At 45.2% G+C, this 12,040-nt stretch overlaps 9 non-coding genes across 9 annotated transcripts; all 9 read right to left on the bottom strand.

Annotated features, from left to right (window-relative positions):
• Positions 1-970: 970 nt before the first annotated feature.
• Positions 971-1,161, bottom strand: LOC141149232 (U2 spliceosomal RNA). The gene has a single exon (XR_012245539.1). It is a non-coding gene; the product is annotated as a U2 spliceosomal RNA (small nuclear RNA).
• Positions 1,162-2,276: 1,115 nt separating this feature from the next.
• Positions 2,277-2,467, bottom strand: LOC141149231 (U2 spliceosomal RNA). Its single transcript, XR_012245538.1, has one exon. It is a non-coding gene; the product is annotated as a U2 spliceosomal RNA (small nuclear RNA).
• Positions 2,468-3,582: 1,115 nt separating this feature from the next.
• On the bottom strand, positions 3,583-3,773 carry LOC141149230 (U2 spliceosomal RNA). The gene has a single exon (XR_012245537.1). It is a non-coding gene; the product is annotated as a U2 spliceosomal RNA (small nuclear RNA).
• A 1,115-nt stretch (positions 3,774-4,888) lies between these two features.
• On the bottom strand, positions 4,889-5,079 carry LOC141149229 (U2 spliceosomal RNA). The gene has a single exon (XR_012245536.1). It is a non-coding gene; the product is annotated as a U2 spliceosomal RNA (small nuclear RNA).
• A 1,115-nt stretch (positions 5,080-6,194) lies between these two features.
• Positions 6,195-6,385, bottom strand: LOC141149228 (U2 spliceosomal RNA). The gene has a single exon (XR_012245535.1). It is a non-coding gene; the product is annotated as a U2 spliceosomal RNA (small nuclear RNA).
• A 1,115-nt stretch (positions 6,386-7,500) lies between these two features.
• LOC141149987 (U2 spliceosomal RNA) lies at positions 7,501-7,691 on the bottom strand. Its single transcript, XR_012246262.1, has one exon. It is a non-coding gene; the product is annotated as a U2 spliceosomal RNA (small nuclear RNA).
• A 1,115-nt stretch (positions 7,692-8,806) lies between these two features.
• LOC141149899 (U2 spliceosomal RNA) lies at positions 8,807-8,997 on the bottom strand. Its single transcript, XR_012246178.1, has one exon. It is a non-coding gene; the product is annotated as a U2 spliceosomal RNA (small nuclear RNA).
• A 1,115-nt stretch (positions 8,998-10,112) lies between these two features.
• Positions 10,113-10,303, bottom strand: LOC141149227 (U2 spliceosomal RNA). Its single transcript, XR_012245534.1, has one exon. It is a non-coding gene; the product is annotated as a U2 spliceosomal RNA (small nuclear RNA).
• A 1,115-nt stretch (positions 10,304-11,418) lies between these two features.
• On the bottom strand, positions 11,419-11,609 carry LOC141149226 (U2 spliceosomal RNA). Its single transcript, XR_012245533.1, has one exon. It is a non-coding gene; the product is annotated as a U2 spliceosomal RNA (small nuclear RNA).
• Between the last annotated feature and the right edge of the window lie 431 nt (positions 11,610-12,040).

Here is a 12,040-nt window from a genome sequence, read left to right as displayed (position 1 = left end):
GCAATCCACGCGTTTTAGATCTGCATAACTCCACCTCTTTAAACACAGCACCTTCACCCCCTGCTGTTCCCACCCGCCTCAACACCGTTGGAAGGGAGGAGAACCAATTAAGGCGGGGGGTGGGGTGGAACGAGCAGCTGTCTACCCTTAGCAGGAGGGCTCCTGATTACATACCTCTCCTGCTGCTGCTGCTGCTGGCTGTCCAGCAGCAGACTGAAGGTGGCTGCTGCTGTGCACAGGTATATAAAGGCTCAGAGCCTATTATGACACGCGCAGCCAGCGTTCCATTGCCACATTCCATCTACTGCAGGCAGGATACCTGGCTGGCTGAATGTCGCTGAGAAGCTCACAGAGACCGCCATAAGCAACAGTTTAACAGAATGCCACAGACTAATCAACCAAACTTTTTGGGTTGGGTTCTCTTTTATAGTCTGCAGGCATTAAATGAAAGAAGTCAGTGTTCCAGCAGAAGGAGACAACGTTTCAGAAAAGGCATTGTAGCAAACCAAAAAAGAAATTTTAAGCGCAGCAGAGTAACCAGCGCACATACCTGTTAGCTCAGGTGAGTTTAAAAGGCTGCTGTTGATAACAAGGGCATTTGCTAAATAGATGGTGTGTGTGCAACAATATACTGAAAGGTCAATTATATTGTGCAGCTTATCTCACCACCTGTAGTTATTTAGGTGAAAGCTCCAAAATGCTTGCCTAATATGTCTGTTTATCCAAAAGGAAGTAAAAAGGGAGAGCTAGAAAGATAGCATTGCATCACATTACATGGCAATGCAATGCACAGTTGCTGAAGTTGAACCAAAATGAGCTTGTAATCTGGCTTCTGCAACTTTGAACATGAAAAATCCAATGAGGAGAAGAAAAGCAAAGCCAAAGAGTCCATCCCAAAATCCGACAAACAAGCAAAATGAACAAAAAACATTGAATTCAATTCTTTCTGATTTTAGAAACTGCATTAAAGAAGGGGTGCACCGGTCCTGGAGATACTGCAATACCAGGTCAATGCGTGGAGTGGACAGAGCAAGCTCTTTTTCCATCTCCCTGTTCTAAAAATCCATTTAATATATGGTCCCCAGATAGGGGACGTATCAGATATTAAACTGATAAGAACAGATACTACACTTGATCTTAGCCAAAAGGCCGAGAAGCGATAACCAGAATTGGTTTCAAACTACGGAGCCACCCAAGGATCCTGAAAAGTCCATTTGTGGAGATGAGCTCCTGGACTCCCGTTAAGAAGACATGTTGTCAACCTCTAGATCCCTTACATGCCTGCACTTTTCGGCTTGCTGCTGCTGCAATCCACGCGTTTTAGATCTGCATAACTCCACCTGTTTAAACACAGCACCTTCACCCCCTGCTGTTCCCACCCGCCTCAACACCGTTGGAAGGGAGGAGAACCAATTAAGGCGGGGGGTGGGGTGGAACGAGCAGCTGTCTACCCTTAGCAGGAGGGCTCCTGATTACATACCTCTCCTGCTGCTGCTGCTGCTGGCTGTCCAGCAGCAGACTGAAGGTGGCTGCTGCTGTGCACAGGTATATAAAGGCTCAGAGCCTATTATGACACGCGCAGCCAGCGTTCCATTGCCACATTCCATCTACTGCAGGCAGGATACCTGGCTGGCTGAATGTCGCTGAGAAGCTCACAGAGACCGCCATAAGCAACAGTTTAACAGAATGCCACAGACTAATCAACCAAACTTTTTGGGTTGGGTTCTCTTTTATAGTCTGCAGGCATTAAATGAAAGAAGTCAGTGTTCCAGCAGAAGGAGACAACGTTTCAGAAAAGGCATTGTAGTAAACCAAAAAAGAAATTTTAAGCGCAGCAGAGTAACCAGCGCACATACCTGTTAGCTCAGGTGAGTTTAAAAGGCTGCTGTTGATAACAAGGGCATTTGCTAAATAGATGGTGTGTGTGCAACAATATACTGAAAGGTCAATTATATTGTGCAGCTTATCTCACCACCTGTAGTTATTTAGGTGAAAGCTCCAAAATGCTTGCCTAATATGTCTGTTTATCCAAAAGGAAGTAAAAAGGGAGAGCTAGAAAGATAGCATTGCATCACATTACATGGCAATGCAATGCACAGTTGCTGAAGTTGAACCAAAATGAGCTTGTAATCTGGCTTCTGCAACTTTGAACATGAAAAATCCAATGAGGAGAAGAAAAGCAAAGCCAAAGAGTCCATCCCAAAATCCGACAAACAAGCAAAATGAACAAAAAACATTGAATTCAATTCTTTCTGATTTTAGAAACTGCATTAAAGAAGGGGTGCACCGGTCCTGGAGATACTGCAATACCAGGTCAATGCGTGGAGTGGACAGAGCAAGCTCTTTTTCCATCTCCCTGTTCTAAAAATCCATTTAATATATGGTCCCCAGATAGGGGACGTATCAGATATTAAACTGATAAGAACAGATACTACACTTGATCTTAGCCAAAAGGCCGAGAAGCGATAACCAGAATTGGTTTCAAACTACGGAGCCACCCAAGGATCCTGAAAAGTCCATTTGTGGAGATGAGCTCCTGGACTCCCGTTAAGAAGACATGTTGTCAACCTCTAGATCCCTTACATGCCTGCACTTTTCGTCTTGCTGCTGCTGCAATCCACGCGTTTTAGATCTGCATAACTCCACCTCTTTAAACACAGCACCTTCACCCCCTGCTGTTCCCACCCGCCTCAACACCGTTGGAAGGGAGGAGAACCAATTAAGGCGGGGGGTGGGGTGAAACGAGCAGCTGTCTACCCTTAGCAGGAGGGCTCCTGATTACATACCTCTCCTGCTGCTGCTGCTGCTGGCTGTCCAGCAGCAGACTGAAGGTGGCTGCTGCTGTGCACAGGTATATAAAGGCTCAGAGCCTATTATGACACGCGCAGCCAGCGTTCCATTGCCACATTCCATCTACTGCAGGCAGGATACCTGGCTGGCTGAATGTCGCTGAGAAGCTCACAGAGACCGCCATAAGCAACAGTTTAACAGAATGCCACAGACTAATCAACCAAACTTTGTGGGTTGGGTTCTCTTTTATAGTCTGCAGGCATTAAATGAAAGAAGTCAGTGTTCCAGCAGAAGGAGACAACGTTTCAGAAAAGGCATTGTAGCAAACCAAAAAAGAAATTTTAAGCGCAGCAGAGTAACCAGCGCACATACCTGTTAGCTCAGGTGAGTTTAAAAGGCTGCTGTTGATAACAAGGGCATTTGCTAAATAGATGGTGTGTGTGCAACAATATACTGAAAGGTCAATTATATTGTGCAGCTTATCTCACCACCTGTAGTTATTTAGGTGAAAGCTCCAAAATGCTTGCCTAATATGTCTGTTTATCCAAAAGGAAGTAAAAAGGGAGAGCTAGAAAGATAGCATTGCATCACATTACATGGCAATGCAATGCACAGTTGCTGAAGTTGAACCAAAATGAGCTTGTAATCTGGCTTCTGCAACTTTGAACATGAAAAATCCAATGAGGAGAAGAAAAGCAAAGCCAAAGAGTCCATCCCAAAATCCGACAAACAAGCAAAATGAACAAAAAACATTGAATTCAATTCTTTCTGATTTTAGAAACTGCATTAAAGAAGGGGTGCACCGGTCCTGGAGATACTGCAATACCAGGTCAATGCGTGGAGTGGACAGAGCAAGCTCTTTTTCCATCTCCCTGTTCTAAAAATCCATTTAATATATGGTCCCCAGATAGGGGACGTATCAGATATTAAACTGATAAGAACAGATACTACACTTGATCTTAGCCAAAAGGCCGAGAAGCGATAACCAGAATTGGTTTCAAACTACGGAGCCACCCAAGGATCCTGAAAAGTCCATTTGTGGAGATGAGCTCCTGGACTCCCGTTAAGAAGACATGTTGTCAACCTCTAGATCCCTTACATGCCTGCACTTTTCGGCTTGCTGCTGCTGCAATCCACGCGTTTTAGATCTGCATAACTCCACCTCTTTAAACACAGCACCTTCACCCCCTGCTGTTCCCACCCGCCTCAACACCGTTGGAAGGGAGGAGAACCAATTAAGGCGGGGGGTGGGGTGGAACGAGCAGCTGTCTACCCTTAGCAGGAGGGCTCCTGATTACATACCTCTCCTGCTGCTGCTGCTGCTGGCTGTCCAGCAGCAGACTGAAGGTGGCTGCTGCTGTGCACAGGTATATAAAGGCTCAGAGCCTATTATGACACGCGCAGCCAGCGTTCCATTGCCACATTCCATCTACTGCAGGCAGGATACCTGGCTGGCTGAATGTCGCTGAGAAGCTCACAGAGACCGCCATAAGCAACAGTTTAACAGAATGCCACAGACTAATCAACCAAACTTTTTGGGTTGGGTTCTCTTTTATAGTCTGCAGGCATTAAATGAAAGAAGTCAGTGTTCCAGCAGAAGGAGACAACGTTTCAGAAAAGGCATTGTAGCAAACCAAAAAAGAAATCTTAAGCGCAGCAGAGTAACCAGCGCACATACCTGTTAGCTCAGGTGAGTTTAAAAGGCTGCTGTTCATAACAAGGGCATTTGCTAAATAGATGGTGTGTGTGCAACAATATACTGAAAGGTCAATTATATTGTGCAGCTTATCTCACCACCTGTAGTTATTTAGGTGAAAGCTCCAAAATGCTTGCCTAATATGTCTGTTTATCCAAAAGGAAGTAAAAAGGGAGAGCTAGAAAGATAGCATTGCATCACATTACATGGCAATGCAATGCACAGTTGCTGAAGTTGAACCAAAATGAGCTTGTAATCTGGCTTCTGCAACTTTGAACATGAAAAATCCAATGAGGAGAAGAAAAGCAAAGCCAAAGAGTCCATCCCAAAATCCGACAAACAAGCAAAATGAACAAAAAACATTGAATTCAATTCTTTCTGATTTTAGAAACTGCATTAAAGAAGGGGTGCACCGGTCCTGGAGATACTGCAATACCAGGTCAATGCGTGGAGTGGACAGAGCAAGCTCTTTTTCCATCTCCCTGTTCTAAAAATCCATTTAATATATGGTCCCCAGATAGGGGACGTATCAGATATTAAACTGATAAGAACAGATACTACACTTGATCTTAGCCAAAAGGCCGAGAAGCGATAACCAGAATTGGTTTCAAACTACGGAGCCACCCAAGGATCCTGAAAAGTCCATTTGTGGAGATGAGCTCCTGGACTCCCGTTAAGAAGACATGTTGTCAACCTCTAGATCCCTTACATGCCTGCACTTTTCGGCTTGCTGCTGCTGCAATCCACGCGTTTTAGATCTGCATAACTCCACCTCTTTAAACACAGCACCTTCACCCCCTGCTGTTCCCACCCGCCTCAACACCGTTGGAAGGGAGGAGAACCAATTAAGGCGGGGGGTGGGGTGGAACGAGCAGCTGTCTACCCTTAGCAGGAGGGCTCCTGATTACATACCTCTCCTGCTGCTGCTGCTGCTGGCTGTCCAGCAGCAGACTGAAGGTGGCTGCTGCTGTGCACAGGTATATAAAGGCTCAGAGCCTATTATGACACACGCAGCCAGCGTTCCATTGCCACATTCCATCTACTGCAGGCAGGATACCTGGCTGGCTGAATGTCGCTGAGAAGCTCACAGAGACCGCCATAAGCAACAGTTTAACAGAATGCCACAGACTAATCAACCAAACTTTTTGGGTTGGGTTCTCTTTTATAGTCTGCAGGCATTAAATGAAAGAAGTCAGTGTTCCAGCAGAAGGAGACAACGTTTCAGAAAAGGCATTGTAGCAAACCAAAAAAGAAATTTTAAGCGCAGCAGAGTAACCAGCGCACATACCTGTTAGCTCAGGTGAGTTTAAAAGGCTGCTGTTGATAACAAGGGCATTTGCTAAATAGATGGTGTGTGTGCAACAATATACTGAAAGGTCAATTATATTGTGCAGCTTATCTCACCACCTGTAGTTATTTAGGTGAAAGCTCCAAAATGCTTGCCTAATATGTCTGTTTATCCAAAAGGAAGTAAAAAGGGAGAGCTAGAAAGATAGCATTGCATCACATTACATGGCAATGCAATGCACAGTTGCTGAAGTTGAACCAAAATGAGCTTGTAATCTGGCTTCTGCAACTTTGAACATGAAAAATCCAATGAGGAGAAGAAAAGCAAAGCCAAAGAGTCCATCCCAAAATCCGACAAACAAGCAAAATGAACAAAAAACATTGAATTCAATTCTTTCTGATTTTAGAAACTGCATTAAAGAAGGGGTGCACCGGTCCTGGAGATACTGCAATACCAGGTCAATGCGTGGAGTGGACAGAGCAAGCTCTTTTTCCATCTCCCTGTTCTAAAAATCCATTTAATATATGGTCCCCAGATAGGGGACGTATCAGATATTAAACTGATAAGAACAGATACTACACTTGATCTTAGCCAAAAGGCCGAGAAGCGATAACCAGAATTGGTTTCAAACTACGGAGCCACCCAAGGATCCTGAAAAGTCCATTTGTGGAGATGAGCTCCTGGACTCCCGTTAAGAAGACATGTTGTCAACCTCTAGATCCCTTACATGCCTGCACTTTTCGGCTTGCTGCTGCTGCAATCCACGCGTTTTAGATCTGCATAACTCCACCTCTTTAAACACAGCACCTTCACCCCCTGCTGTTCCCACCCGCCTCAACACCGTTGGAAGGGAGGAGAACCAATTAAGGCGGGGGGTGGGGTGGAACGAGCAGCTGTCTACCCTTAGCAGGAGGGCTCCTGATTACATACCTCTCCTGCTGCTGCTGCTGCTGGCTGTCCAGCAGCAGACTGAAGGTGGCTGCTGCTGTGCACAGGTATATAAAGGCTCAGAGCCTATTATGACACGCGCAGCCAGCGTTCCATTGCCACATTCCATCTACTGCAGGCAGGATACCTGGCTGGCTGAATGTCGCTGAGAAGCTCACAGAGACCGCCATAAGCAACAGTTTAACAGAATGCCACAGACTAATCAACCAAACTTTTTGGGTTGGGTTCTCTTTTATAGTCTGCAGGCATTAAATGAAAGAAGTCAGTGTTCCAGCAGAAGGAGACAACGTTTCAGAAAAGGCATTGTAGCAAACCAAAAAAGAAATTTTAAGCGCAGCAGAGTAACCAGCGCACATACCTGTTAGCTCAGGTGAGTTTAAAAGGCTGCTGTTCATAACAAGGGCATTTGCTAAATAGATGGTGTGTGTGCAACAATATACTGAAAGGTCAATTATATTGTGCAGCTTATCTCACCACCTGTAGTTATTTAGGTGAAAGCTCCAAAATGCTTGCCTAATATGTCTGTTTATCCAAAAGGAAGTAAAAAGGGAGAGCTAGAAAGATAGCATTGCATCACATTACATGGCAATGCAATGCACAGTTGCTGAAGTTGAACCAAAATGAGCTTGTAATCTGGCTTCTGCAACTTTGAACATGAAAAATCCAATGAGGAGAAGAAAAGCAAAGCCAAAGAGTCCATCCCAAAATCCGACAAACAAGCAAAATGAACAAAAAACATTGAATTCAATTCTTTCTGATTTTAGAAACTGCATTAAAGAAGGGGTGCACCGGTCCTGGAGATACTGCAATACCAGGTCAATGCGTGGAGTGGACAGAGCAAGCTCTTTTTCCATCTCCCTGTTCTAAAAATCCATTTAATATATGGTGCCCAGATAGGGGACGTATCAGATATTAAACTGATAAGAACAGATACTACACTTGATCTTAGCCAAAAGGCCGAGAAGCGATAACCAGAATTGGTTTCAAACTACGGAGCCACCCAAGGATCCTGAAAAGTCCATTTGTGGAGATGAGCTCCTGGACTCCCGTTAAGAAGACATGTTGTCAACCTCTAGATCCCTTACATGCCTGCACTTTTCGGCTTGCTGCTGCTGCAATCCACGCGTTTTAGATCTGCATAACTCCACCTCTTTAAACACAGCACCTTCACCCCCTGCTGTTCCCACCCGCCTCAACACCGTTGGAAGGGAGGAGAACCAATTAAGGCGGGGGGTGGGGTGGAACGAGCAGCTGTCTACCCTTAGCAGGAGGGCTCCTGATTACATACCTCTCCTGCTGCTGCTGCTGCTGGCTGTCCAGCAGCAGACTGAAGGTGGCTGCTGCTGTGCACAGGTATATAAAGGCTCAGAGCCTATTATGACACACGCAGCCAGCGTTCCATTGCCACATTCCATCTACTGCAGGCAGGATACCTGGCTGGCTGAATGTCGCTGAGAAGCTCACAGAGACCGCCATAAGCAACAGTTTAACAGAATGCCACAGACTAATCAACCAAACTTTTTGGGTTGGGTTCTCTTTTATAGTCTGCAGGCATTAAATGAAAGAAGTCAGTGTTCCAGCAGAAGGAGACAACGTTTCAGAAAAGGCATTGTAGCAAACCAAAAAAGAAATTTTAAGCGCAGCAGAGTAACCAGCGCACATACCTGTTAGCTCAGGTGAGTTTAAAAGGCTGCTGTTGATAACAAGGGCATTTGCTAAATAGATGGTGTGTGTGCAACAATATACTGAAAGGTCAATTATATTGTGCAGCTTATCTCACCACCTGTAGTTATTTAGGTGAAAGCTCCAAAATGCTTGCCTAATATGTCTGTTTATCCAAAAGGAAGTAAAAAGGGAGAGCTAGAAAGATAGCATTGCATCACATTACATGGCAATGCAATGCACAGTTGCTGAAGTTGAACCAAAATGAGCTTGTAATCTGGCTTCTGCAACTTTGAACATGAAAAATCCAATGAGGAGAAGAAAAGCAAAGCCAAAGAGTCCATCCCAAAATCCGACAAACAAGCAAAATGAACAAAAAACATTGAATTCAATTCTTTCTGATTTTAGAAACTGCATTAAAGAAGGGGTGCACCGGTCCTGGAGATACTGCAATACCAGGTCAATTCGTGGAGTGGACAGAGCAAGCTCTTTTTCCATCTCCCTGTTCTAAAAATCCATTTAATATATGGTCCCCAGATAGGGGACGTATCAGATATTAAACTGATAAGAACAGATACTACACTTGATCTTAGCCAAAAGGCCGAGAAGCGATAACCAGAATTGGTTTCAAACTACGGAGCCACCCAAGGATCCTGAAAAGTCCATTTGTGGAGATGAGCTCCTGGACTCCCGTTAAGAAGACATGTTGTCAACCTCTAGATCCCTTACATGCCTGCACTTTTCGGCTTGCTGCTGCTGCAATCCACGCGTTTTAGATCTGCATAACTCCACCTCTTTAAACACAGCACCTTCACCCCCTGCTGTTCCCACCCGCCTCAACACCGTTGGAAGGGAGGAGAACCAATTAAGGCGGGGGGTGGGGTGGAACGAGCAGCTGTCTACCCTTAGCAGGAGGGCTCCTGATTACATACCTCTCCTGCTGCTGCTGCTGCTGGCTGTCCAGCAGCAGACTGAAGGTGGCTGCTGCTGTGCACAGGTATATAAAGGCTCAGAGCCTATTATGACATGCGCAGCCAGCGTTCCATTGCCACATTCCATCTACTGCAGGCAGGATACCTGGCTGGCTGAATGTCGCTGAGAAGCTCACAGAGACCGCCATAAGCAACAGTTTAACAGAATGCCACAGACTAATCAACCAAACTTTTTGGGTTGGGTTCTCTTTTATAGTCTGCAGGCATTAAATGAAAGAAGTCAGTGTTCCAGCAGAAGGAGACAACGTTTCAGGAAAGGCATTGTAGCAAACCAAAAAAGAAATTTTAAGCGCAGCAGAGTAACCAGCGCACATACCTGTTAGCTCAGGTGAGTTTAAAAGGCTGCTGTTGATAACAAGGGCATTTGCTAAATAGATGGTGTGTGTGCAACAATATACTGAAAGGTCAATTATATTGTGCAGCTTATCTCACCATGTGTAGTTATTTAGGTGAAAGCTCCAAAATGCTTGCCTAATATGTCTGTTTATCCAAAAGGAAGTAAAAAGGGAGAGCTAGAAAGATAGCATTGCATCACATTACATGGCAATGCAATGCACAGTTGCTGAAGTTGAACCAAAATGAGCTTGTAATCTGGCTTCTGCAACTTTGAACATGAAAAATCCAATGAGGAGAAGAAAAGCAAAGCCAAAGAGTCCATCCCAAAATCCGACAAACAAGCAAAATGAACAAAAAACATTGAATTCAATTCTTTCTGATTTTAGAAACTGCATTAAAGAAGGGGTGCACCGGTCCTGGAGATACTGCAATACCAGGTCAATGCGTGGAGTGGACAGAGCAAGCTCTTTTTCCATCTCCCTGTTCTAAAAATCCATTTAATATATGGTCCCCAGATAGGGGACGTATCAGATATTAAACTGATAAGAACAGATACTACACTTGATCTTAGCCAAAAGGCCGAGAAGCGATAACCAGAATTGGTTTCAAACTACGGAGCCACCCAAGGATCCTGAAAAGTCCATTTGTGGAGATGAGCTCCTGGACTCCCGTTAAGAAGACATGTTGTCAACCTCTAGATCCCTTACATGCCTGCACTTTTCGGCTTGCTGCTGCTGCAATCCACGCGTTTTAGATCTGCATAACTCCACCTCTTTAAACACAGCACCTTCACCCCCTGCTGTTCCCACCCGCCTCAACACCGTTGGAAGGGAGGAGAACCAATTAAGGCGGGGGGTGGGGTGGAACGAGCAGCTGTCTACCCTTAGCAGGAGGGCTCCTGATTACATACCTCTCCTGCTGCTGCTGCTGCTGGCTGTCCAGCAGCAGACTGAAGGTGGCTGCTGCTGTGCACAGGTATATAAAGGCTCAGAGCCTATTATGACACGCGCAGCCAGCGTTCCATTGCCACATTCCATCTACTGCAGGCAGGATACCTGGCTGGCTGAATGTCGCTGAGAAGCTCACAGAGACCGCCATAAGCAACAGTTTAACAGAATGCCACAGACTAATCAACCAAACTTTTTGGGTTGGGTTCTCTTTTATAGTCTGCAGGCATTAAATGAAAGAAGTCAGTGTTCCAGCAGAAGGAGACAACGTTTCAGAAAAGGCATTGTAGCAAACCAAAAAAGAAATTTTAAGCGCAGCAGAGTAACCAGCGCACATACCTGTTAGCTCAGGTGAGTTTAAAAGGCTGCTGTTGATAACAAGGGCATTTGCTAAATAGATGGTGTGTGTGCAACAATATACTGAAAGGTCAATTATATTGTGCAGCTTATCTCACCACCTGTAGTTATTTAGGTGAAAGCTCCAAAATGCTTGCCTAATATGTCTGTTTATCCAAAAGGAAGTAAAAAGGGAGAGCTAGAAAGATAGCATTGCATCACATTACATGGCAATGCAATGCACAGTTGCTGAAGTTGAACCAAAATGAGCTTGTAATCTGGCTTCTGCAACTTTGAACATGAAAAATCCAATGAGGAGAAGAAAAGCAAAGCCAAAGAGTCCATCCCAAAATCCGACAAACAAGCAAAATGAACAAAAAACATTGAATTCAATTCTTTCTGATTTTAGAAACTGCATTAAAGAAGGGGTGCACCGGTCCTGGAGATACTGCAATACCAGGTCAATGCGTGGAGTGGACAGAGCAAGCTCTTTTTCCATCTCCCTGTTCTAAAAATCCATTTAATATATGGTCCCCAGATAGGGGACGTATCAGATATTAAACTGATAAGAACAGATACTACACTTGATCTTAGCCAAAAGGCCGAGAAGCGATAACCAGAATTGGTTTCAAACTACGGAGCCACCCAAGGATCCTGAAAAGTCCATTTGTGGAGATGAGCTCCTGGACTCCCGTTAAGAAGACATGTTGTCAACCTCTAGATCCCTTACATGCCTGCACTTTTCGGCTTGCTGCTGCTGCAATCCACGCGTTTTAGATCTGCATAACTCCACCTCTTTAAACACAGCACCTTCACCCCCTGCTGTTCCCACCCGCCTCAACACCGTTGGAAGGGAGGAGAACCAATTAAGGCGGGGGGTGGGGTGGAACGAGCAGCTGTCTACCCTTAGCAGGAGGGCTCCTGATTACATACCTCTCCTGCTGCTGCTGCTGCTGGCTGTCCAGCAGCAGACTGAAGGTGGCTGCTGCTGTGCACAGGTATATAAAGGCTCAGAGCCTATTATGACACGCGCAGCCAGCGTTCC

The sequence above is a fragment of the Phyllobates terribilis genome, unplaced genomic scaffold (genome assembly GCF_046119375.1).
Source record: "Phyllobates terribilis strain yellow unplaced genomic scaffold, ASM4611937v1 Scaffold_5__5_contigs__length_657084704, whole genome shotgun sequence".
NCBI lineage: Eukaryota > Metazoa > Chordata > Amphibia > Anura > Dendrobatidae > Phyllobates > Phyllobates terribilis.
This window is presented reverse-complemented; position numbering and strand designations above follow the sequence as displayed.